Genomic DNA, 26,108 nt, shown 5'->3' on the forward strand with positions numbered 1-26,108 from the left:
GGCTGGCGCCTGCGCGCACTTCCGGTGACGGAGGCGAGGGTAGGATCCGGTGACGCCTCTTCCCGTCTCCCCAGCCGCTCGGGCTCCGGCTCTCGGTGCGGCAGCGCCATCTGGTGCCGAGTGTCCCGCCGCCCGTAGAGGGGGCGCGCGCCTTTCTCTCGGAACCTTCCAGAGAACCCGCGGCCTAGGCTTTCTTTTCTCCCGCCCTCGGGAAGGGAGGGACCCGAGTCTCCGCCCTGCCGAGTTCCCGCGCAAGAGGTCCTTGGCCGGCCTTTGAAGCGGAAGCTGCTCGGAGGAGGAGCTGTATATGCGCAAGATGGAGGGCAAACAGTTCTTTTTCTAGTTTTAAGCCCAGGAAAAGCGGTTCTCTCTTGTTTGGCTTTCTCAAGGCTCGTCCTGGGCTGCTCCCCGTCATCCTCGCGTCAATTCCTTACCCTGTCGGGAGTGGGGGCCCCCGTTTCTCGCGTGGTGGGAAGATGGCACAGGCTTTGTGGCTTAGGTTGGCCTCTGCGGTAACCGCCTTGTTTCTTTCCCTGATTAAAGCAGTGTTGTAAAAGGGTGCAGTGTGTATTGGGAGCCCATCGAGAAGGGGAGAATTTAGAGCATAATTTGCTTTCAGACAGCCCAAAACATTTTGGAAAAGTAGCCCCAGAAACACTCGGGCTGAATATAGATTTGTTTGCATGGCCTTTTTCTTTTGGATAACCAGAGAGGGAAAGTCATTTCCCCAAAGTCAACAAAATCAACACACATTCTCTCTTGATAATGAATTCTTGCTTGGAAACGTAGATTTTCTTGGAAGCTTGTAGGCCTGACAATCTTAGATAGCCAGCGTAGGACTGTTTCGATGTTCTGTTGGAATGGTGCTTTAACTGAGTATCAAAGTGTGTAGTGAAAGCTGGTGGAGTGAGCTTCCCTTGGAATTCAGATGTTCGCACCTACTAACTTTAGTGCTCCCCTGCGCGGTTCGCCTGTAGCAGTGGTTCTCAGACTTGAGCGTGCGTCAGTAGTCCTTGGAAGGCTTATGAAAACAGGTTAGTCTTAACCGAACGTTTCTAACTGGGAAGGTCTGGGGTGGAGCTCCTGGATGATGATGGCTCTGGTTAGGTCTCTGGTGACAGTTAAGAAGTTGGTACTAGGATCACAGCTGGAATAATTTAGAGTTGAGGATTGCTTTGTTATTAATGATCTTGTTATTTCAGAAGAGATGCTTACGAGACTAAAACTGGAGAAATTAGTAGGACTTTGGCCCCATTGCTGGAAAGCGATAAGCTAAGCCCTAGAACCAGGAAAGTTCTACCTAAATGAGTGTTCACACGTTAAAGCAACTACGACATATCAATGTGTTCTGCATATAATCTTGGTAGAGGCTGCTGTGATACCAGGTATACTAAATATTTCAATTATTTTTGCAGTCACTTCTGTTCTTCACATTAACTGGTTGAAGTCAGTAAATCAGAAATGACTAGAATTAAGGCCAAAATTGTTTCAACAATCAACTTTTACCTTTTGGTAGACGCCAGACTTTGAAAGTCCTTTTGCATCTCCGCATGTTCCCTTGCATCTTTGAATCCTCTACCAACCTCACCCCATCCCCACTATGCCATTTACAAGTGTACACAGTGCTTTCTTTTGTAAAAATGGCTTGCCTAATAGTTTCTGCAGGCGTTTTCTCAATTCTGTCAAATCCTGACTATGCCGCTGCATTCATTGACCTCAACACAGTGAATAAAGCGCACAGCACACCGTAAGTTGTATCCTTGCTCCTAATTGAAATAGAAATGTTAGATAGGTTTGTTACGTTCATAGCTGAAATTATTCCTAAAGCTGATAAAAAGTTTAGAATGTTTTCTCTAGTGCGACTGACTTTAAAAATAACTGATATGCCTTTGATTTGTAAATTGCTCTATCCAAAGATCAATGAAAACAACTGAGATGCTGCTTTTGCAATAATTTAGTAAGGTTTTTATTCAAAAGCACTTTCTTTTTTTCGTGAGGAAGATTGGCCCTGAGGTAACTCTGTTGCCAGTCTTCCTCTTGTTGCTTGACGAAGATTGTCATTGAGCTAACATCTGTGCCAGTCTTCTCGGTTTTGTATGTGGGACACCGTCTCAGCATGGCTTGATGAACAGTGCTAGGTCCTCGCCCAGGATCTGAACCTGCAAACCCCAGGCCACTGAAGCAGAGTGTGTGAACCTAAACACTATGCCACCGGGCTGGCCCCAACAAAAGCAATTTTAATAACAATTTTAATGAATAAATTCATTGTGAGCTTTGAGGAATGAATCCATACTGTTTGAAATGTAAATAATTTATCACAAAATTACATCAGATCAGTGAGCTTGTACCTTATATATTTTTATAAAATTGGGTATTAATCACACATTCTTGTTTTTTTTCTGTATGTTTTAGATCCATCCACTAAATTGTTTATTTCTATCTCTACGTCAGACTGGATTCCCTAAATCAGCTGGATTCCCTAAATCAATCTTGTTGTAAAGCAAATTCATGGACTTTGAGGATCCTCCTTATGGAGAAATGCAAGGCTCATTTTTTGTACTTCTATGTGAATGAGCCTAATTCATAGACTCATTTTTACTGACAACTGAAGATTTCTTAGTGGTAACATGCTGAATGAGTTATTCAGGCTTACTAAATTTGGTATTCATAGACTAAAATTATTGCATTACCACAAATAACTGAGGATTCTAATTCAGTACTCCATCGAGTTGTGTGGTGCCACCAACTCTTGGCAACTTCGCAAACTCTTGCTCTATATGCACACATGCAGGCAGTTGGATTTCCCATAATATTTGAGAAGGTTACTTTCTTGCTGGTGTATCTTCAGTGTTTTGTGATGTTAACTATTCTTAATTATTGCTATTCTTCCGCTTACTACCTTTTTAGAATGATGTGAGGTTTTGTATTTATGAATTATTTTGTACTTTTGTAATTTCCAGGTGTTATCATTTGACTTTTATTTTCTACCTCTCAGTTTTTTAAAAATCATTATTATTTTGTTCACTGGACTTCAGTTTTTTTCTTTTTCCTTATAATGTGAATAAACCTCCATCAGAGTTAAAAAAGAAATCAGCTTGAGAATTGAGAACACCTGTCTGAAAACCATGGCGTTGCCCTAAGAGAACTTTGTATCTGGCTAATTACTGGTTAAGCATTTAAACCAAGGAAAGAAAGGTACATGTTCTGTGTTTCATTTTAAATGAAGCTTTTAACTAATGCGCTCATGATGAGGGGAGGTGTGATATAAAACACAACTATTTATTAGAAATGCTGCCTGTTGTATTTGGGGAACATTATTAAATAACCCTACTTTGTTGACTAAACGTAATTAGTAATTTATGGCATTTATTATGGCTATTAACATTACCACTTATCTTGGCTAATTTTGTCATTAAGCATTAGTTGTAGTTTACTTTCAACCAAGGATTAGTGGAGGTTGTTACAGTAATTAGATTAGGACTCTAGTGTCAAATTTGCTTTCAGAAGTATTTTCTATTATTAATCACTTTTGAGTTCTATTTTCTGATTTTTTATCTTCTCTCCTATTTTCTAAAAACATAATACATACATGTATGTGTGATGAACATCTGTGGAAAGGAGTATTTCTCCAAGGAGAAATTTCAAAATAAGTTGATTCAGCTGATTTGCAGTCTTAACTGTTGTAGATATCTTTTCATCAATATTAAATTTGCTACAGTCAGTAGACTTGTTAATACTTTCTACTTTAGCCTAACAGTGCTGATACTCACATTTTGACTAAGTGTTGGGACCAATTTTCCTATCCTTTGTACGCTGGCAATGTTCATCTTTTTGTCAGTCACTGGTAGTTGAATCTCTGTAGCCTTCATACTGCTATTTTAGGTGTTTGAGTTACAGTTCTCAGACTTTCTAATCTTTTGGCTTATCATGTTTTAAATCTCATTCAAACTGCCTATCATTTCCGTTAAGTTATTCTTTGGAAGTAAGTTTGAATTAATTATTCTTCTCTACTCATTTTAATGAGTGTTCTCCCTAATGGTGAGCTACACTTATTATTATGTTGTTAAAATAATAACATTTCTTGTTTGTGATCAATTTAAATGGAAGACTAACACTTTGCACGTGTTCCAATGATAATTGATATAATTTGATATATGGATGAATTAAGTAACTTTTAAAGTGGTGATGCAGATCATATATTCTTTGTAATAGCAATTTAAAGCACTTGACATTTAATATGTATAAAATATTTTAATATATGTTTACTATACTAGGTTGAGCAGTGCCAATTATTATACTACTTTGGAAAAAGTAAAAATACACGTTTTTATATGGTTTTTAAATATTACCACAAAATTAGCCATTTCCCAGTAGATCTTTTTCAGCTAGTATTGTATACTGTTTTACTGTTAATCTTTCAGCTATGTGTTGGTCGGAATTAGTTATCAATGCTACTGAACTGTTTCTACCTCTTCTTCCATAGCCTTGATATTTTGGTTATACCATTGTGTCAACCCCACTGTCCTAAATGTGCTTCCATACCAGATGAAATTCAGCTGAATGTTTTGCTTATAAGTAAGGTTTTGCAAAGTCAGGCTTCCCAGGAAATAGCAGAGATATATAACCAGCAGACTTAATATTGAATATGTGTGGTACATTTTGGTTACTTAAACCAAGTATAAGTTTGTGATAAGACTTTTATGGAAAAAAAGAAATTTCCAGCAATACTTAAAAAGATTATACTGTCTTGTGCTATATAATAAAATAACTTAGAGAATTCAACAAAGTTTGCTGTTTTAGCTGTTTGCCCTTTTAACCTACATCTTACTATGCAACTGTCAGTCTGTTCTCAATTACATGAAAAATGACGGCACTTAAGATCTTAAAAATATAATTAAGAAAGTAGAATATCTATAGCTAGGGCAACATACCTAATTGATCTTTTACTCAGTCACTAAGATGCCTCAGTAAATTCTCCAAAGCTTTTTGGAATTAAGAAATAACCATAGTGCTGAACAGGAACCAAAAAAATTACAGAAACAGAGCCCTCAGAAAAAATGTGAATGTTATCAAATACTCTGAAACTCCTTTGTGCAAAGAAGGCACTGTGCTAGACACTTGAGGGTGTTAATGAAAAAAAGAATAGGAATGTGGCTCTCACTGAGTTTTCAATTTAATGGAGTTATGTAATGCTGAATTTATACTTAAATTCATAGCTAGATTTTATTCTATGAGCAAGTCAAGCCATTTGATTAAATAATTTAGAAAATGAAAAAGAAGCAAAAGGAAGATTATAGTAAAGATAAAAGGAGTAATAGTAAATGCATTAGAAAATAGGAAAAAGTCCCCAAATAATAAATGTGGGAAATCCCAATAAAAATTAGAAATTAAAGAAAAGCTTTAACATGTAGAAAACGTGTTAAATACATACATATGGTTACAATCAAGTTTGAGAATCATGAAATGAATGATTTCAAAATCAAAACTACCTAAAATAGTTTAATCATATTTTACCAATAACAGAAAATTTTTTTAAAGTTATCAAATTAATTGCTTCTCTCAAAAGGCTCTAGTTCTAAATGGTACTGTTGAAATCTTTTATCCTTAAGAGGAATAGATAACTTCATATGCAGAACATAGAGAAAAATATAGAAAGCTACCCAGTTCATTCTACTAAGCAACCATAATTATCCTACGAAACCCTTAAAGCATTCAAAGTTATATATCAATCTCACTTATGATTATGCATATAAATATAATATTAGCATACAGACAATAGTATATTAAAGAGTAATTTACCTTGACCAAGAAGAATCTATCCTTTGAATACAAGTATGACAGTTTGCGTTGCTTTTCACAAATATTCGTTCTTCCTTACCCATGCTGTTGAAGAAGTGTATTTCTCCAGCTCATTGATATTGACCATGTGACTTGCTTTGGCCAATGGAGTCTGAGTGGTTGTCAGTTTTACCATTTTCAGGCATAAACTTTAAGAGCAATTGCATGATTCATCTCAATCTCTCTGTCTTCTCCCCTCAACTATGATTGCTGTTGCTCCTTCAACCTGGATACAGGAAGGAGACAGTGAGCAGACCTGCAGTCAACCTGCAGGCTGTAACAGAGCTTGCAGTCTACAGCTTTAATGTGAATGTTTGTGTTTGTAAGCCATAAAGATTTGGAGGTTGGTTGTTACTGCAGCAAAAGCTAATACAATAAAGATGGTTCAATATCAAGAAATGTATTGATATCACATTGTATCAATAGGTAAAATAAGAAAAACCTGTGCAATTATATCCATTAGATTTCCAAAAGTCATTTAGTGAAATTCCATAGATATTCTTAAATCTTTTTTAAAAAATGTAATTTAGGAGGCTAATTCCTTCATTTGTTAAGATGTCTATTTCAAACCAATCACAATTTTTATCTTATTTAAAGATAAAATACTAAGTAATTCTCTTTAAAACTGGGATAAAATAGGGAATTCTACTCTCAGCAATTTTGCGTTGAAATGTCCTGCAAATTCTAAACAATATAATAGGAATATAATGGAGGAGAGAAAGTAGTGTTTTCAGAGGGTATGCTAGTTTAACTAGGAAGTTGGAATGCCTTACTGAAGACTCCGTTATGATGCCATTTGAGAGACCACGCCCTGACCACACCACACAGAAAGGATGGAGTTCTGTTTTATAGGATGCAGTATATGCTTTGAATGAGAGACCATTATATGGTGGTGTTTCCATCATAGACAAAATATATGGTTCCAGAAGTTAATGGATGAAACACATAATATGCCACTTGCAGAATTTTTGCTTTCCACACCCACAACTTTGAGCTCTTCTGGTTTAGAGACCTTAGTCTCCAAGTGTGGAATGCTTCCATCAGGGACACAACAATGATTCCTTCGAATTGGAAGATGATTTCATTTGCCTTTCAACTGACAATTTTGGACACCTCTGTCGCTGAACCAAAAGAAGAAAAAGATGCAATGATTAATCCATATTACCAAGCAGAAATTGATTTAGAGGCAAAAAGGACTATAGTTGGAATCTAGGGGATTCTCAAGTGGCACCTCATTACTTTCCTGCCCAGGAGGAAAGATTAATGTAAAACTATAGCAATCAAAAAAAGGCAGAACAATTTAGGATGCACACCTTTCAGAAATGAAGGTTTGAGTCATCCACCCAGTTAAGAACTCAGAGCAGCCAAGGTTTTGGCTGAGGGTAAGGGAAAGATGGAATGGGTAGTTAAAGAAGGAATACATAGATAATCATCAATAACTTTGAAACTAATTATAGAAACGACTGTATTAGCTTTGTATATTTTCTCTCTGTTTTCTATATGCATATGTTTACTTGTATATACCAATTTTCTTCTTCCCTCTCATTTTTATTTGTATACAAACTGCTAGAAGCTAACATAATTTAGTCTTTAGGTAATAGAATACTCAGTGAAACTGTGGCTGAATTTGAGGAGTTATTACTATAGCCTGTGATGGACACAATAACTGTTGGGACTGTGTACCTCCTCATTTTGGGGGAAGGGATAGAGCTTCTTTACTTGTAATATGGCTAGCTGTATCTTATTAGTTGGTATTCTTTGCTACATAGGAATTCAAGTGTGTGTAGAAGGATGCATATGGAAGTAAATGGCCAAAGGAATGAAATATACCACTTATCAATATATTACCTCCCAGTTCCAAATTCTCTTCTTTTCCTGTTCTATGAAAATGGATTTGGTGCCTTTAATTTTATTTTTCCTGTACTAGCTGGCAATGAGCTTTGTCAGCATAGGATACTGGAAAGACATTGCAGGAAGAAGGAGTTTTCCTTCCGGGTTCCAGTAGGCCCACTTGGTAAGCCCATGCTGCCTGTGTGGCTTCTCCTGCTGCCCGCTCCTGCAGTGCAGGCAGATGTTCTAGTACCCAGCTCCTGCACTGCATGACAGTTAGCAGCATCCAGTGGCCAGCAACTTCCCGCAACAATTCCCACTGGGTGATTTTGTAGCAGAGTGCCTCCAGGAAGATCCCTTCCTATGAAGAGATCTTGCCAGCGCTCTAGAGGGAGAAGCGATTTTGCCAGCACCATAAAGGGAGATTTTCAGCAAGTTCTGCTGGTGCAGCTCCACAGTGACTTCTCTACCATCCAGTGACCCATAGTCATTCCCATTCCAACAAAGTCTGGATCTCAGCCCTGGGAGGAGGGTCTTCCTTAAGTGCTCTAATCTCAGCCATAGGGGTGGTGACTTCTCCTTACATCTCTAGTCCTGCATGTTTTAAAAAGTTCTCTTACTTTTTACTAGCCAATTCCTCATTACTTGAATCCCAACTATAGGTAATAATTTTTTATATTTAATTGTTCAAATCACTATGTGATTTCTTTCTCTTGGTGGTATGCAATCTGAAGAACAGAAAGAAAAATGAAGAATCTCAGAGATCTGTAGGACACATGAGCATACAATCACACATATACTGGGAGTCCTAGAAAGAGACAAGAGAGATAAAGAGGTAGAAAATGTGTGGAGAAAAGATGACCAAGAGCTTTCCAAATTTGGTGAAAAACATTTATGTACATATCCAAGAAGCTCAATGAACTCCAAAGGGTATTCACTCAAAGAAATACAACCATTATACATTATATGTCAAGATACATTATAGTCAAACTGTTGAAAGCCAAAGACAAAGAGAACGCCTTGAATGCAGCAAGAGAAAAATGACTTATCACATGCAGTGGAACCACAATAAGATTAAAAGCTGACTTTTCATCAGAAATAGAAGCCAGAGGCAGCAGGATGACATATTCAAAGAAAAAACTGTCAACCAAGAATTCTACATTCAGCAAAACTCCCCTTCAAAAAATGAAGGTGGAATAAAATCATTCTCAGGTAAACAAAGACAGAGAATTTGTTGTTAACAGATCTTCCTCACAAGAAATACTAAAGAAAATGCTTCAGGCCTATTGGAAATGACAACAGGTGGTAACTTGAAGCCACATGAAGAAATAACACTGGAAAAGGTAATTACGTAAAAAGGCATGGAGGAACCGTAAGTGCATATTACTAAGTGAAAGAAGCCAATCTGAAAAGGCTACATACTGTATGATTCCGACTATATGACGTTCTGGAAAAGGCGAAATATAGAGACTGTAAAAAAATCAGTGGTTGCAGGGGGTTGGGAGAAAGATGAATAGGCAGAACAGAGGATTTTTAGGGCAGTGAAAATACTCTGTATGATATTATAATAATGGACATTTATCATTATACATTGGTCCAAACGCATAGAATGTACAACACCAAGAGTGAACACTAAGGTAAACAATGGATTTTGGGTGATTATTAGCATCAGTATAGGTTCATCAGTTGTAACAGATATACCATTTGATGAGTGACATTGATGATGGGGAGGCTATGCCTGTGTGGGGGCGGGAGATGTATGGAAGATCTCTGTACTTCTCTCTCAAATTTAGATTGTAAACCCAAAACTGCTGTGAAACATAAAGTCTTAATGTGGAAAAAAAGGTAATTACATAGGTAAATGTAAAGAACTATATAAATACATATTTTTGTCTTTTTTCTCTTATTTAAAAGATAATTGCACAAAACAATAGTTACAAAACTGTATTATTGGGGTTAACATCTATAAAGATATATGACAATATTAAGATGAAGGGGGAGGAAATGGAACTATATTGGAGCAAAATTTCTGTGTTCTACTGGCATTAAGTTAATATTAATCTGAAGTAGATTGTGAGTACTTGTAGTAGATTGTTACAAATTACTGATTATTGTAATGCAAAAAGCAGCCGCTAAGAAAAATCTAAAAAGTCTAAAAAAAGGAATTAAAGTAGTACACTAGAATATATCTATTTAAAGAAGACCGTAAAAGAGAAAGAGAGGCCAAAAAAGACTTGAGACATAGAGAAAACAAATATCAAAATAGCAGAAGTCCAACTATATCAGTATTTCGTTACATGTAAATAGAGTAAATGCTTAAATCAAAAGGCAGAGATTGTCAGACTGAACTTAAAAAAAAAATCAAGACCCAACTATATGCTGTCTACAAAAGACAGGTTTTAAATTCAACGATGGAAATAGACTGAAAGTTAAAAGAATGGAAAAAGATATACCACACAAACAGTACTCATAAAAGAGCTGGAGTGACTGTATATACTAATATCAGACAAAATATACTTTTAAGATGAGCAAAACATACTTGAGATAAAGAGGGACATTTCATACAGATAAAAGGGTCAATTCAACAGGAAAATAGAACAATTATAAATGTATGCATACCTACCATAGATTCCTCAAGTACATGAGCAATAAATGATAGAATTGAAGACAGAAATAGATGATAATAGTTAGAGACTTCAGAACCCCTGATCTCAATAATTAATAGAAACAACTAGACAGAAAATCAACAAGGGTATCTTTTAAACAACACTATCAGCCAACTTTGACATAACTGACATCTGTAGAACACTGCACCAAATGAAAGCAGAATGCACATTCTTCCCAAGTGCATGTGGAGCGCTAGGCCGTAAACACACCTCAGTATATTTAAAAGGACTGAAATCATCTGAAGTGTATCTCCAACTGTAACAGAAATAAATTAGAAATCATCAACAAAAGGGAAATCTTTTTGTGGTAACGAAAATGTAGTAAGACTGCATTGTGGTGCTGGTTGAACAACTATAATTTACTAAAAAAATCAGTGAATTATATACTGAAAATGTAAATTTTATATGTAATTTATACCTCAATAAACCTGTTAAAAAATTAATGAAAGGAGAGTCACATTCACCATAGCAACACTAGTATAAACTTTTAGCAAACCTTTAATGAGAAATATGTGTGGCCTACATGCGTAAAAAGTGATAGAGCTTTGAGAGAATTAAAAGTAGAACTAAGTTAGAGAAACTGTGCTTCTGTATGTCAAAAGTAATACTTCAAGGATGTTGGTTACTTTAAAATTACTTTATAGATTTAATGCAATTCCAGTGAAAATAATAATGGAATTTTGGTTTGATTTATTTTCCAGCTTGACAAAATCATTCTAAAGTTCATCTTGCAGGTTAATACAGAAAAAAATGCAAAGAATATTTTGAAAGGAAGAGAAATGAGTTACGCAAGCTATACTAGACATTGAACTATATTTTTAAGCTATGATACCTGAAATACTGTAATACTGATGTGGTGTAACCTTAATTAAACCAAATATCCAAGTAATATAACATTTTATATGTTTTAGTACATATTAAAAGACATTACCACACACTTCAAAATGGATAATTCAGTAATTTTTATTGATATGAATGGCTGCATTTGACTTTGTAATCATGCTTCTGGGAATCTCTTTTATGGAAAGAATTCTAGAATGAAATGAGGTAAAAATATTAATTATAGCTTTATTCATAATTGTAGAAAATTTGAAACAACCTAAAAACTTGAGTAGGGGCTTAGTTAAGATAAACTATAGTTAACTTACAACTCACAAGTAGGAATATTATGGGTATTAAAGTGATTATAGATAGGATGCCATTATAAGGGATAAAATGCTTATAAATTTTATGTTGTGAAATAGGAAGTAAAATTACAGTCATATGTTATTCAGTGATGGGGATATGTTCTGAGAAATGCGTCGTTAGGCGATTTCATTGTTGTGCAAACATCATAGAGTGTACTTACACAAACCTAGATGGTACAGCCTGCTACACACCTAGGCTATATGGAACTAATCTTATGGGGCCACCATCATATATGCGGTCCATCGTTGACCGAAACATCATTATGTGGTGCATGACTGTATATAAATGGTGAGATTATAACTACATAAACGTAACAAAAATAACTTTGGATAAAGAAAATAGTAGGAAATACACCAAGATGTTAATTGTAATTTTGTGTTTGATTGTATTCTCAGTAGAATTTTTCGTATTCATTTCTAATTTACAGTGATAAAAATGAGCAAACATTTCTATGAAACTTTTTGAAGAATCATCAAAATTTTAAAAAATTATAGCTAATTTAATTCCAGAATTCATAGCAAATTTTTTGAAAAAGCTGTCTATAATTAAGATCCTGGTTGTATTACACAGAAGGTTTGGTGGACATGCCAAGTGCTTATCCCTTCATCAGTTTATGAGTTTCCATTATATCTTCTCTATACTTTCAGTATCTGGCCAATGAACACTAATAGACATAAAAGCATATTTTTAAAGTGTAGTAATTAAAATAGTGTAATACTAATATAGGGAAGGAACACATTAAATTAAAAAATTAATTAAATACTCAGGAAATATAGTTCTTTTAGCCTCTAAAGTTGACAGTGAATCTCAAAATTCTGTGTGAATCTGGCTCCAACCCCATAGATTCCCGCTAAGTGGGATGCAGTACTGCCATGTGTTTCTTGAAGGCAGTGATCATGGCAGTGATTTTAAGGCAGCAATTCTCAAACTTTATTTTGTGTCAGAATCAGAGGGCTTGTGATTCCATCACCTAATGTTGATGTGACATTAGGCAGGTTACCTGATTCTCTGTGTCTCAGGATCCTCCTCTGGAGAGGAACTGAGGATAATAATAGTGCCTTCTTCATAGGGTTATGATGATAATTATGTGAGTTAATATATGTAATGTGCATGGTACTACATATGGTTAGTACTGAATAAATATGTGCTATCATTATGCTAATGGTCTGTTATTACAGAGGAAAGGTATGTAACGCTTATTATTTGTTACGTGTTAGGAATTCTGTTAGGTACGTTAAAAATATAAATGCATTATCTCCTTTGTTCTTCATATCCACCCAATAAGTTAGAAGTTGTCATATCCATTTTACAGATGGGCAAAGTGATGTCCAGAGAGGCTGAGCTGGGTGGATGTGACTGAGAAGAAAAGACTTGGGGCTGCAAATTCCCGAGAGAGAATGTTAAGTAATTTGCCTATAAATGTTGGGATTAGGATCAAAAATATCTGTGGCTTATAACAAAGACCCTCCCCTTGGTTTGCAAATTTTAAGTGTGCAAACTTTAAAATGCACATGGGTTTTCCTGGATTTATGGCAGCATATTTTGATTTAGTGGGTCTGGGTTGGGGCCCAGAGATCTGCGTTTACAGCAGGAGCCCCCGGGATTCTGAGGCTAGTGGTCTGAGGACCAGAATTTGAGAGACGAGCTAATGTTCTGAGATAACTATAGAAGGATGTAGTGAAGTGATCATAAAAGATTTCAGAATGTGTTTGAGGTCATACATAGCGAGCTAATATTTGAACTGAAACTAGGAGCTAGGTGTCCTGACTTAATCCTTTGCTCTTTCTCACACCCGAGACCACAGACCTGGGTTTTCTCTGACCCGAGCATCCGGTCAGCCGGGCCTCAGCGAAGCTCCTGCAGGGGAGGATTGGTTATATTTGGGTGGAGGGCAGACCAGCAGAGAAGCTGGATGGCTCTAATTGTCTGCATAAGCTTTTCATGAAGTTTCTGAAGAGAAACTAGAAGTTGTTACCCTGTTAGATGTAAATCTCTTTTATTCTGAAATTTTGTTGTAATTGGAGGGTTTGTTTTTACTACAGATTTCAAGGCTCTGGTTAAATTGTCATGAAGTTCTGGTGCTATTCTCTAACTTTCTTGAAGTTGCTGATCATCCTAAACAAATTCTTCTTCAGTCCTACCTACCCTGAGCCAAGTATTTCTAGAGCATGGTGATCTAATGGAAAGAGCCAAACTTGGGAGTCAGGAACTACTGACTGAGCCTCGTCCTGCTGTGGACTAGCTAAGTGAACTGGGATAATCTCTGATCCTCTCCAGACCTTAACGTCTTCACTTAAAAAATTGAGAGAACAGTATATTAGTACTTAACATCAGAGCTGTGACAATCACATTAGAGAATTCAGGTAAAAGGACTTTGCTGACTTCTCTGTGATATTCAGTCTTTAGTTAGTATTAGGTCCATTTTTATCGTCTGATGCTGCTGTATTATCTGTTCCTGAAGCCCCAAACTTGGAGATAATCATGTTTCATTTCAAAAACATACATGGCAGAACAATCGCTTCAGGACTTTGACAGACGTAGGACTTCTTAACTGGCAAAAGTAATAACAAATGAAGTTTAATGCTGTTGGGTTTGCTGTTAAGACTGGCATTTTGCACAATACAATGGACTTTCAATGTATCAGATTTCTTATGGAGAAATTAATAAGGAAATAGAAGTTATAAAATCAAGACGATGTTTATTCTTTTAGAATAATGTTTAGATATTCACGGATAATGTTCTCAATGCTTTTCCTTTTCTTTCTGCTTCCCTTCTTTCCTTTTTCCTCCCTCAATCTTATTTCTCACTTATTTATTCCCTTTCTGAAAATAAACTGACTTTTATCAAAATAATTTTAAACATTCTGGGTTTATGACAGGTCTATCAACTCCTCCTCTGTGCTTAAATTATCTTCCTGATAATGAGTTAGAGACTTAGGTAAAGAAAGAATACAACTTCTTACTGGAAGTAGACGCTTGGTAATTCATCATGTGAAAAAAGAAAAAAGATTTGTCAAAGCAACACCTAGCTAGTGAAATCATCCTATTTCTCTTCAGGTCTGTGGGGTACCACTGAGTGCACTAAATTAGCATGAGATAAGATATCTTGTGTAAAGTCCCTAATGTTGCTCCTTTAGCCAAATATATATATGTATATATATTATATTTACAATTGGGATAATATGTTACTCTTTTAGAAACTCCAGTAAACTGAACTTGATTTTTTAAAATTCACTCAGACATTTTAATGACTTGTGATTATTTCCAAGAAATGATTATTTCCAAGCAGCATAATAATCCTATACAAATCTGAGGAATGAAAATCTCCTTTTGAACTTGCATATAATATTCTATAAATATATTTTTAAAAGTCTTGTAGTCATTAGTTTTGCAGTGATTTTATTCAGGGAAATTATTGCTTTTTTTTGAACTTTATGAAGAATTCAAATTCTTTATAAAATTTGGTATTTTATTATTTGGTATAGTTCCTTCAGCACAGTAATAGTGTCTCCTTTATCTTAATGATCCCAGTACTTGCACTGTGTCTGCTATATAGTATGTGCGCTGGAAATATTTTTTGAACAGCTATTTTTGTGTTTTCTTGGAAACTAAAAATTGGAAGCTTTAGGAAGGATGCTAGTTTTGTAAAAATGATTTAACCCTTTTCCCCTACCTCTCTTGTAGTTCTCTGGAGGAACTGAAGTAAGCCAGGGTGCAAGCCCTTCCCCAGAGGCAAGTAGGAATACGGTGGAAGGTTTCTGCAGAGGCTGTAGAGAGCGTGGGGAGAACGAGATCTGGCCGTGACTACGATCCCTGAACTAGAGGAAGTTGTAGAGTTGTGAGAGTTTTGTTTTCTTTGGGTGAGAGCGTTCTCAAGTGTGGATGACAGAGAAGCACAGGGAGTGAGCCGCCATGTAATTTAAAGTAATAAACATGTCATTTTATAAGAATAAAAAAGTCAAGATTTTTAAAAAGCCTACTGTAGTAAAAATTTATTTTGTAGTAAAGGTTGAAGTACAGTTTAATTTGTAGTGGAAAAACAAAATACAACTTTAAAAAGAAAAAAGAGACAGTTTCCAAATTCTACCAACACTTTTTCACTCAGAATCTTTCTTTCCATCACTTGCTTACTCTGTGACCTTGGGCAAAGTACTTACCTCTCCATGCCTCAGTTTCGTTGTTTGTCAACTGAAGATGATAGCAATGGTACTTGCCTCACAGGGTTGTTAGGATTAAATTAGTTAATGTTTTTAAAACACTTAGAGAAGTGCCTGGAATATACTAGGGATAATAAATGTTCATTAAATAAATAAATCTTAAAAAGAAATATCCTTATTAAAGCACATTGATATATTTTCTTTTAAAATGTGGACCTGTTGGTAAGATGTATTTTCCCAGTTTGCTTGTAACTATTTGTGTTTATTTCTTGAAATTAAAAAATATTAGCCTTTCTCTATGGTAGAGAGAAAGAGGGGAAGAAAGGAAAGGAGGAAGAGAATAAAGAAGGAAAAGAAATCAAAAGGAATTACTAAATTATCTTTAAGAAAAAGAATAAAAATTTTGACCTTGCTCATAAGATAATGGGACACTGATTTTTCTCACTTTCTGGTTTCTATTATATTATATGACCCTTAGGGCCTGAAAATGATGATAAATAAAATAAAAAGTAACTCTCATGTAATTCTGAATATTTAGTCTATTAAACAAAGTGATTATAGTAATACTCTGTATACTAATATAAAGCTATTGCTGATATCAACCATGGGATTTACTCAATATTAGAGTTTTATTGTTAACTTGCAGTAATCTTTGGGTTCACCGTCATCCCTTTCTAATCAAGTCAGTCATCTGGAAATTAACACATATCCTAAGGATTAAAAACAATAAAATGTTAAATGTAATAATAGTTGGCTTTTTAACTTAGTTTTTCTAGGCATCTGATAGGCATGTTTATATTATACTATTTAACAGATCTGTCATTTAAATTCTATATTTCCTAGAAAAATGAGCTTTTTAGATGATTAGAAAGACTGCTGAGTTTCTTCATTTGCTCTATGTCTGCAAATTAGAGAGCTTTGAAATGTTTTTGAAGACTAATACTCTTTATTAACCTACTACATTTACTTATAATGTTTCTTCATAATGTTATGTTTTATTTCCCCAAAAGTACCACCTATTTTTTCCAACTAAAAAAAGTTCCATTTAAGCACAAAACATGAAATTCAGATATACCTTAGCTTTGAAGGGACTTGAGTACAGTTGGAGTACAATAAAGTTAGAGAATAGAGAAGTTACGGTGCCTCAAAATATCATGTATTTGGTGTTTTGGACTTAATGTTTGTGTCCTTCCAAAAAATCGTCTGTGGAAGCCCTAACTCGCAATGTGATGGAATTAGTAGGTGGGACCTTTGGGAGGTGATTAGGTTTAGATGAGGTCATGAAGGTGGAGCCCCATGAGGTGATTGGTGCGTTTGTAAGAGATGAGGAGACCCCAGAGCTGCTCCTCTCTGCCATTTGAGGATACAGCTCGAGAAGGTGGCCATCTGAGAACTAGGAAGAGAGCCCTCCCCAGAACCCAGTCTGCTGGTGCCTTGATCTTGAACTTTGCAGCCTCCAGAACTGTGAGAAGTAAATGTCCATTGTTTAAACCACCCAGTCTGTGGTATTTTATTATATCAGCCTGAGCTGACTAAAACATGCAGATATTATTTTCAGGTTCTGAGAGCTTGATATAAAATTAAAAAGTTGCTGACATTGTAGGTAATGTCCTAAGAATAGTCTATATTTTTCTACCTATCTGTCCAACAGCTACACCACAATATTTTCTGACTTACAAGCAGGATGTTAAGTATTAGTGCAACATTAGTTCTTAACTTTTAAGATTTTTTTTCTCTAACAGAACTTTAACTTGGTTTGGAAACTTAAATTCAGAGTCACAGATCTTGGCTTAGATTTTTTTTTTTTTTTTAAGATTGGCACCTGAGCTAACATCTGTTACCAATATTTTTTTTCTTCTCCCCACAGCCCCGCAGTACATAGTTGTATATTCTAGTTGTAGGTCCTTCTGGTTGTGCTATGTGAGACGCCGCCTCAGCATGGCCTGTTGAGTGGTGCCATGTCTGTGCCCAGGATCTGAACCAGCGAGACCCTGGGCCGCTGAACTTGAGGGTGTGAACTTAACCACTCAGCCACAGGGCTGACCCCTAGACTTTTTTTTAAATGCCAAAACAATCCCTACATAGACTGTTTCAAAGCATAATATCTTAAGGAAACATAAAATTATTTTAAAGGGAAAAAGATTAGCCTTCTAAAGAAGAAAGGGCTAGGTTTTTTCCCCTCCTTTCCACAGAATCTAGGGTGGCAAAAAACACAAGAAATACCACCTCAAAATGTCGAAGGAGTGGACATAATCAGTCTTGCGAACTACGAGTCACAATAAAGGGGACTTTTCAGGAATCATAGAAATTGTGGCCAAGTGAAATTGGACCCGTCTTGGCAGCCACATTCCACCTTTGAAAATATATAACTAAGTTATCTATTTGTAAGCACATGAGCTATCCACTGTTTAAAAATTCTTAAAACATCCTCATTGCCATCTTTAAATATATATATTTCAGAATCAGTAACATTCTCAGGTAAATTTTAGCTTTTTGTTGTTATGCTTTGGTTAGACTGAAAGGATTTGGAGACCCACAGAGTCAGAGCCCTTCCCATAAAGCCCCACACAATTAAACACAGTCTTGTGTTTGGTTTGAGTTCTTTCCATCTCTGTTCTGCAATCTGTTGATAATAGCTCTTTCATTCTTTGTAGTTATAGCATATTTTTTTAAATGCCTTCAGTGTAGGCCTTAATAAGCTTTTGAAAAATATTGTTTCTCTCAGAGGACACTGTTGCCCGCATTGCATTAAAAATGTTTAAGGATCTTGTCTTTCTATGTTACCTCCTTAACATTTTTCAGTTTCTTCTTTTAGTTTGCTTTTAACGTTTATAAGCTTATAAAGTTATTAATCCAAATAAACTTGTAAGGAGTTTTCTGTTTTGGTCTGGATTTCTAACAGATAGATGTTAGCTTTGCATGAAGGTGAAATCCTGAGTATTGTTAGTTTAGTTTAAAAGAAATGGAAAAGGTAAAAGAGGTTCTATAGCACTTATTCTTGAGTTCATAACCTTTGCCAAGAACCTGAACATTTTTTTTTGCCACACTGATAAAAATGATTTGCTTGAATTCTTTTGTTAATTTTACAGCTGTTTGCTTCCAAATTGAAGATTTTTTTCCTCTTACAGGCTCTGTGACTAATCCCTGTGATTATTACTAGAAATATTCTATTTTGTTATTTTTTAATTGCATTACTTAGAAATGTTTCTTTTCCACCATTACATTTCTGGTCTTTTTAAAATGTCTTTGTGAGTGACTTTAGATATGTGTTACAAGTTGGATTTGAGATCTGTGCCAGTGTACCTGACTGCAATTCTTTACTGCCTTCTGCCAGTGTATCACGTTTAATACCGTGAATAGACATGAAACTTCAGACTGTTGTTCATTTTAAATCCTCCTAAATTAGTTGCTTTTCAGAGCTACTTGCTAATCCCTTGCAATTCAAAAACATCAAAATATCATACTGTAATGCTTTTTGTACAGCACAGAGATAAGTTACAGCATTAGTCAAACAATTCCAAAGGTGTCATCATTTAATAATAATGCCACCCTAGGGCCATTATTGTACCACATAATGTGACTAATGCTCTGTCATTTCTTTCTGCTTAATCCACAGCCATAAATCAAACAGTAACATATTTTGACCTTCAGTTTTCTCAGTCAGCCTGAAAGAACTGGGCGTCTATTTCAACTTTAGCAGCTTAATATCTCACTTCAGGTTTTTCAAAATATTCATAGCTGAGATAACATTTCCATTGCTATCGGAGGATAATGGATGATTTATATTCTTGAATGTTATTTGCTTCTGAACCTCATTTAAATGTTCCCTTTTTCTTATGAGATCTAGAGCCAGTGTAAATTTTGGGTTTAATGTATGTAAGTGGTAATTTTTGAAGATAGGATATCCAAATTTGGAAAGTCAAGTCTTCACATTTATTTTAGCTATTTGCTGCCTGTTTTTTTTTTTTTTTAACTGAGAAAGCACTGTTATCCATAATATTCTTTATGACTGTGCCCTCAAGTGGCTCTAAACCTCTATTTATTCTCCAACATGGCTGCGGATACCTCTCCGTCTATATGACCTCACTTCTATTTTTCTCTTTGCCTAGAATAACCTTCTTCCGTTTCCATGTTTTCAGTCTATCCAACACTTAAACCCAGGTCAAATGGTATTTCCTCCATGAAGCCTTCCTAGATTCTCCACACAAAATAATGTCTCTCTTTCTTCTGAAATTATATATTTTAATATACTTTTGACCTCACTTGCTTATTAATTAGGAACATTTAGAAAATTTATACCACTAGGGGCCTGTGTCGTGGCCAAGTGGTTAATTTCTCGCGCTCTGCTTTGGTGGCCCAGGGTTTTGCTGGTTTGGATCCTGGGCACGGACATGGCATCGCTCATCAGACCATGCTGAGGCAGCATCCCACATGGCACAACCAGAGGCAGTCACAACTAGAATATAAAACTGTGTACTGGGGGCTTTGGGGAGAAGAATAAAAAGGAAATGTATACCACTAAAGTCTCCAAAGTCCTGGAATCCTGTCCTTTTAATCTTTGTATGTCCTAGAGTACCAAATTATTAATATATGTTTGTTGAATAAATGAACTATGTATATAGGAAAACAATATTAATTTTATGGTTGAAAGATAAATTTACCTAAATTGGTTCAATAAACAAAAGAAACTGTATTTTACAAATGTGCTATACAATATGATAAAAATATCAATTAATAATTATAAGTAAAATTATATGAATTTTAGAGGATTTCCTAGCATGGTAGTTGGGAGTTTAGAAGAAAACAACCAGGGAAACTCTTGTCACCAGAGTAAGATTATATTTAGCATAAGCTGTTGCAAAAGCTGTTAAGAATGAATGTGGTGAGATACTGCTAAGGTTTTTTTCAGTGTGATTTATTTAAAAAAATTAGCAGCTTTGTTGTTTTTGGTCAAGTTTTAAAAGAAGATTTTAAAAAGGTGTATTTTGATAAAGTATTTAATGTGTTTGGTAGCTTTAAATAGAGGACCACTCTGGTGAAGCTTAAGGAAAGCAAATTCACCATGGATTCTATGACCGTTGCATACCGCTGTGATCGAGGACTTGAGCGTCCTAACCAAGGAATGGAGACAACATGAGAAGGTCAGTTACTTGTAGGCTCTTGAAAAGCTCTCACTCAGCCCAGAACTCTGCCTCTAAACAGATAAAAAGACTATGTCATAGATGGGCATGATTATTGGCATTAACATCAACCAATAGCCAGTGACTTGATTCAAAATATTCTAGCTATTCTATTTCCTTTTTCTGATAAGCACTTTCCTATTTATTCATCCTTTGAGGCTCAAATCAATGCCACCTTCTTTGGAAAACTTTCCCAAGCCCAATTAATTACTTTCTCCTTTGTGTTTTTGAAGCATTTGTACCTATATCTGTTACAGAATGTACTACAATACTTATGTCTCCTCATCTTCTCTAACTGCCTGAGACTCACACTGTGTCTAATTTTCTGTACAAGTCCACCCACTAACAGTTTCTGGCATTTATGAAGACTTTGTAAAAGCAAAGAATTTCCTCTTTCATTATAATTGCAGCATTTCATCTCATAAGGTAAACATTGTATTCTATCATCTTTTAAGTTTGCTCTGACTTTCATTTCCGTGGAACGTGAAAACAAGGTCCAGAAGATCACATTATCAAGGACAATGAATAGAGCCACTGCCCAAGCCACCTAAAATGTATCAGTCAAAGTAACCTGGGAGAAGTGAAAAATTTGGCAGATCAGAGAAACCTAGATTCCCAGGTGGATGTATTTTATCAAATGAAGCTAGGCAATCCTTGCTGTGTCTGAATTCCATCCTTCCATAATCTATTTCTTATTTCTTGTACCTTACAACAAGCCTGCCATCACCAATCATATTTATATAGGTTCTAGCATGTACACTAAATAATTTTGTATTTTGGCTTCGATTTTCAGCTTCTCAATTGCCTAATTTGATGGTTCAGTAATTTCTTATTCCTCTACACCTTAAGCAAGCCATTGCATGCCCTTCCAATATTCCCACAGTGCAATTTTTATGCTTTAATGCACTCATCAGCTTTTATCCAAAACTTATTTAAGCTTCACTTGGTCATGGTTTAAATATATATTGCTGAAGCCGAATGCTTCGACCCTGCCAACTCACCACTAACACTCTTTGCTTCAAGAAATAAATACAAAGGCCCAACTTTTTATAAAATTCATAACAAATATTCTGATAGGAATAACAAACACAAAACCGACAATGGCTAAATTTTAACTGGAGAGCTCAGTAAAGAATGTTGATATCTTTGTGAAAACAGCTGACAGTGGCCTAGGGAAAATCGAATCATAGTAGAAATAATTAACATAAAATATAACTGATAGCAGCTAAAACTGCACAAGTTGGAATCTGTTGCAGATTATAAATTGACAGAAGAATCAAAGCTTGGTAATATTTACATAATAGAAAATGGAATTTCATAGAAATAATGGCCAACAGAGCAAATTTACAATGGTGAAGCTGTAATTGATAAAACTTAATATGGACAAAAATTGTCGTAGGAATCAAATCTTCATTTAATTTACACAGAAAAGTGATAGCAATGGATCATTTCATAAAAATAAAAATGAAAGTGTGTGAAAAGTGAAAGTGGTTCAGCTGCATTGTGTAGAGAATTGATCTGTTGGTTAAAATAGTTTAATGGAATTTGTTCTGGAATATTGTTTCATCAATGTTACTATACTTCTGATTGAAACACTTGTAGTTATAAACACAGAGTCAAAACATCCTCAGTCTCAAAAGAGCTGGGTCAGAATGCCCTGTGCCCATCTCCTACCAGGAGTCCCCCTTCTTATAATCACTGATGCTTCTCTTGGAAGTCTGTATGTAAACAGGGTCACTGTTTGTGTGCCACTGTGTATGTCACTACCTATAAATAAAATGTCAAAATATGTTTATGAGTTTGCATTTGTTCTTTAGGAGAGATTGTTTCAAGAGATTGTTTTTTAAAGATATTGGTATTTGGGGATTTTTTTTTGTCCACTGTTTAAATGCATAGTTAGTATATTTTAAAGCATGAGGTGTTAGGGACAACACAACTGGGAAACTAAGCTCACTTTGCTGAACAGGCGTTCTTAACTTACAGGCATTATTCCTGAACCGTAGTTCCCAGTCCTTCTGCAGGATGGACTCTTTTGTCCTGATGCGTATTTCTGTGGGGATTCCTGCTATCTTCCTTTGATACTTAGAGTAAATCCAGATAAAGAAAAAGAAACACAGCTCAGGCTTGTGAAAAGGGTAGCAAACAGGTATGGAAGACCTGGGGTGAGCTTCAGAAATGCCAGTGTTGACTGGGGGCCCTGATGGGGTAGCAATAGTGGTAAACCGTTATGTAGCTCACTCGGATCAAATGACTTTTATAGAGTGCCGTAAGGTGATTAGCACATTCCTGCGGCAATTATTTGTTAATAAAATGCTAGAAAGAAGACCTATGAAACTTTTCTTAAATATTTATGTGCTAGGGCTATCAAAAATTCGGAGAGATATACAGTACCAGAGGTAAACTATTAATTTAATTTTACTTGTGATCCAGTCGAGCTTTGGTACCATGGTGTCCCCTGTCTGGACAGGGCTGCTATCTGCCACCAGGCACTGAATAATTGAGTAAAAGTTAGTTTCTCGGGTTACTTATATTCTTGATGAATATATCAGCAAGTCCTAGGATATGAATGAGGGGATTAAACAGTGAACACACTAAATGTATAAGGTTGTCTATTTAATATATTTCTAAATCCTCAACGTAAGCTACAGAATTTACATATAGCTATATATTTACCCAAGGGAGATTTGTTAATCTACATTTCAGAAAGAGTTGTTAACTAAATATATATATATACGCCACATTCAGAGTAGACTGAATAGGAAATAACATTTGAGCCTTATTTTTGGATAGAATTATCCTAGTGGCGTATTAAGCTAAGGAATTGTTTTCCTATAGATCTACCTTGTAACTTTTTTTAAAACTACCAATAACCATTACCCTCTTAAAAAAATTGCAAATATAACAGTACAGAAGAAGACAAATACGAGAACTTCTCTTTGGGTAGACTAGCCATTCTGATTTAACTGAGTGCAAATAGTATAAAGGCAAAGTTTATCTAGCATTAAGTGTGGAAAATCTACATTTTGACGGAGGGGAGAATATTAATTTATATACCTGGTGTGTTAGTTGGCTAGTTTAAATATATCGAATAATCTTGTATGTGATGTTGTATCAATGTTATTCTTTGTCAAAAAGTAAGAAGGACAATGTAAACTTCAGCGCTACTTCCCATTCACATCTCACTGATGAAAGTGTAAAACGGTCGAATACTTTGAAAACCAGTTTGGTAATATTGAATATGAGCTGTAAATGTATGTAGTCGTCATGACATGAAGAGCTTATCCAAATTAGTAAGAAGAAAGCCATCTCCAGGACGCCCTCCCAGAACCCCCTGCCTGAGCTAAATGCTCTGATCCAAATAAATAAATAGTTGGTGATTAGAGGAGGATTTATGTTTAATTGTGCAAGTGATTTTAAAGAAATTTGAAGGATTTAGTAATTTTATATAATAATTAGCACATGAAGTTAAAGGAAAAAGGCATTAAATGAGGAGAAAGTGAACAGAAAGTAAGCTTCAGCATATAGAGGTGACATCTCACTTGGAAGAAAGGTTTAAAAAAAGCCTGCATCCATCAGTAAATGATAATCACAAGAGTATTTCTTTATGATTTAAATCGTAATTGATTTACATTTTTTGACTTTCAAACTATAATATATAGCATAAGTTATAGTTTACTTTTGCACTGTATTTATTTAGATTATGATGAAATGGCAACAGAGAAAATTATTAACCAAACTTTCAGACAGAAATATTAACTTTCCTTTGGATTAATAAGATACAGATAAAAATAAATAAATAGAGTTATGCTTGTTTGTGTTGAAATTTGCTATCCAAAGAGGAAATCAACATGTGGCTATTTGTAAGCACAAGTTTAAAGTAATGAATATTCTGTTTTATTTTCTCTTTTAAAGCTAGGCCTCCTTCTGACACTGCATCAATAAAGGGATCTATGAAAGAGCACGGGACAGGAAGTTACAACTCCTAAAAGCCAGCTACCTATTCTTAAGTGCATGTTAGATTATTTGGAGACTTGATTTTTTAAGGAATTGGATGGTATCATTGATGCTTGGAGTATGAGTAAGCAAAATTGTAGAACACATCAAGATGCCCATAGACGATTTAAACTTTATGTTACCAATTTGACCCCTATATAAAGGCTTACCAATGAACTCTTTTTTCCTCACTTTTCTTGACAAGAGTATGGTAATGTGTGTAACTGGGAATGTAGATGAGCCATCCTTCAAACATTTATGAGAAGCGTTCACACAGTGATTGGGTAACAACGCACCACTAGATGGATTGCTTTTTGTTCACTTTTGCCCTTATCTAGTTTGCTTCCAAAATGTCTACTGAAATTCTCTTCATGATGCAAATCTTTCTTCTTTGTTAGTCCATAGGCTGTTTGCTTGTTTGGGGGGGAAGTTCCTGGCTGAAGTTCCTTTACATGCATTTCTTAGCAGGACAGCTGTGGGGAAACATAACATCCTTCCAGACTTATCACGTGAAGCTCATCTCACACGTACTGAGTTGTCTCTCAGCTGCAAGGGTTTTACAGTCATGGCTGGAAAAAAATATTATGCAGGGTTTTGTTCCAGATTTGTTTTTTTTTTTTTTGAGCTCTGATGGAAAGATCTGTAGAGAGACATGGCTCAAGGGAGGAAATATAAGTGTTATCCTTCTACTGCTCCTCTGGTAGTCGATGATGTGCTCCCATGAGATGCTTCTTTTTAACAGCACACATGATGCACGTCCTGAGACTTGGAGGCATTGTGTTGCACCTTGCCAGTGTCCCTGAGGAGGAGTCCTTTGGTAGAGATTTCAGTTCACAGATTGGCAGGAATTCCCAGTCTGGTTTCTCAGAGCTCCTTCTGTGCACATTTTGAAGTTTCTGAGTATTTAGCAGATACATAAGGGGAAGACATCTGTTTCTCTCTGAATGGTTGAGATTCCATTCCACTGAGTTTTATGCACTAGAGAATGACATGTAGAATTATCTTTATTTTTGGTTGGCTTGGTGATTACAATTCATGTTACATCCCATCACAATCACCCAGGTGAGGAACTCCTCACAAAATGAAACTAATTCTTTCAGTCCCTAAAATTGATATCACAAATTCCACTTATTTTAAGATTATTTTGCTTTTGAGGATGGATGAGAAATACATAATGTGTAGATAGTTAAAAATTAAATGTGGTAGTTGTTTGTAGTGCCTATATTTTTCTGCATACCTTATGTTGTATGTTAGTTA

General features: G+C 35.6%; 1 protein-coding gene and 1 long non-coding RNA gene across 6 annotated transcripts in view; one reads left to right on the forward strand and one right to left on the reverse strand.

The window, feature by feature from the left end:
- STARD13 (StAR related lipid transfer domain containing 13) overlaps positions 1-26,108 on the reverse strand; it is a 489,330-nt gene that overhangs the window by 374,953 nt on the left and 88,269 nt on the right. The window contains exon 4 of one of the 4 annotated variants that reach the window (XM_070520503.1): positions 5,800-6,064. The exons of the other annotated variants lie outside the window; for them this stretch is intronic. The gene's annotated coding sequence lies outside the window, so the exon portion shown is untranslated. The remainder of the gene's footprint in view (positions 1-5,799; positions 6,065-26,108) is intronic. 4 annotated transcript variants of the gene reach the window in all.
- Positions 129-25,823, forward strand: LOC123288859 (uncharacterized). 2 transcript variants are annotated; one of them, XR_011506856.1, is made up of 4 exons: positions 129-1,034; positions 1,203-1,385; positions 1,657-1,747; positions 20,692-25,823. It is a non-coding gene; the product is annotated as an uncharacterized lncRNA (long non-coding RNA). The 2 variants fall into 2 exon arrangements; XR_011506855.1 differs by having other exon boundaries at positions 129-1,385.

This window comes from Equus asinus, chromosome 11 (genome assembly GCF_041296235.1).
Source record: "Equus asinus isolate D_3611 breed Donkey chromosome 11, EquAss-T2T_v2, whole genome shotgun sequence".
NCBI classification, from domain to species: Eukaryota; Metazoa; Chordata; class Mammalia; order Perissodactyla; family Equidae; genus Equus; species Equus asinus.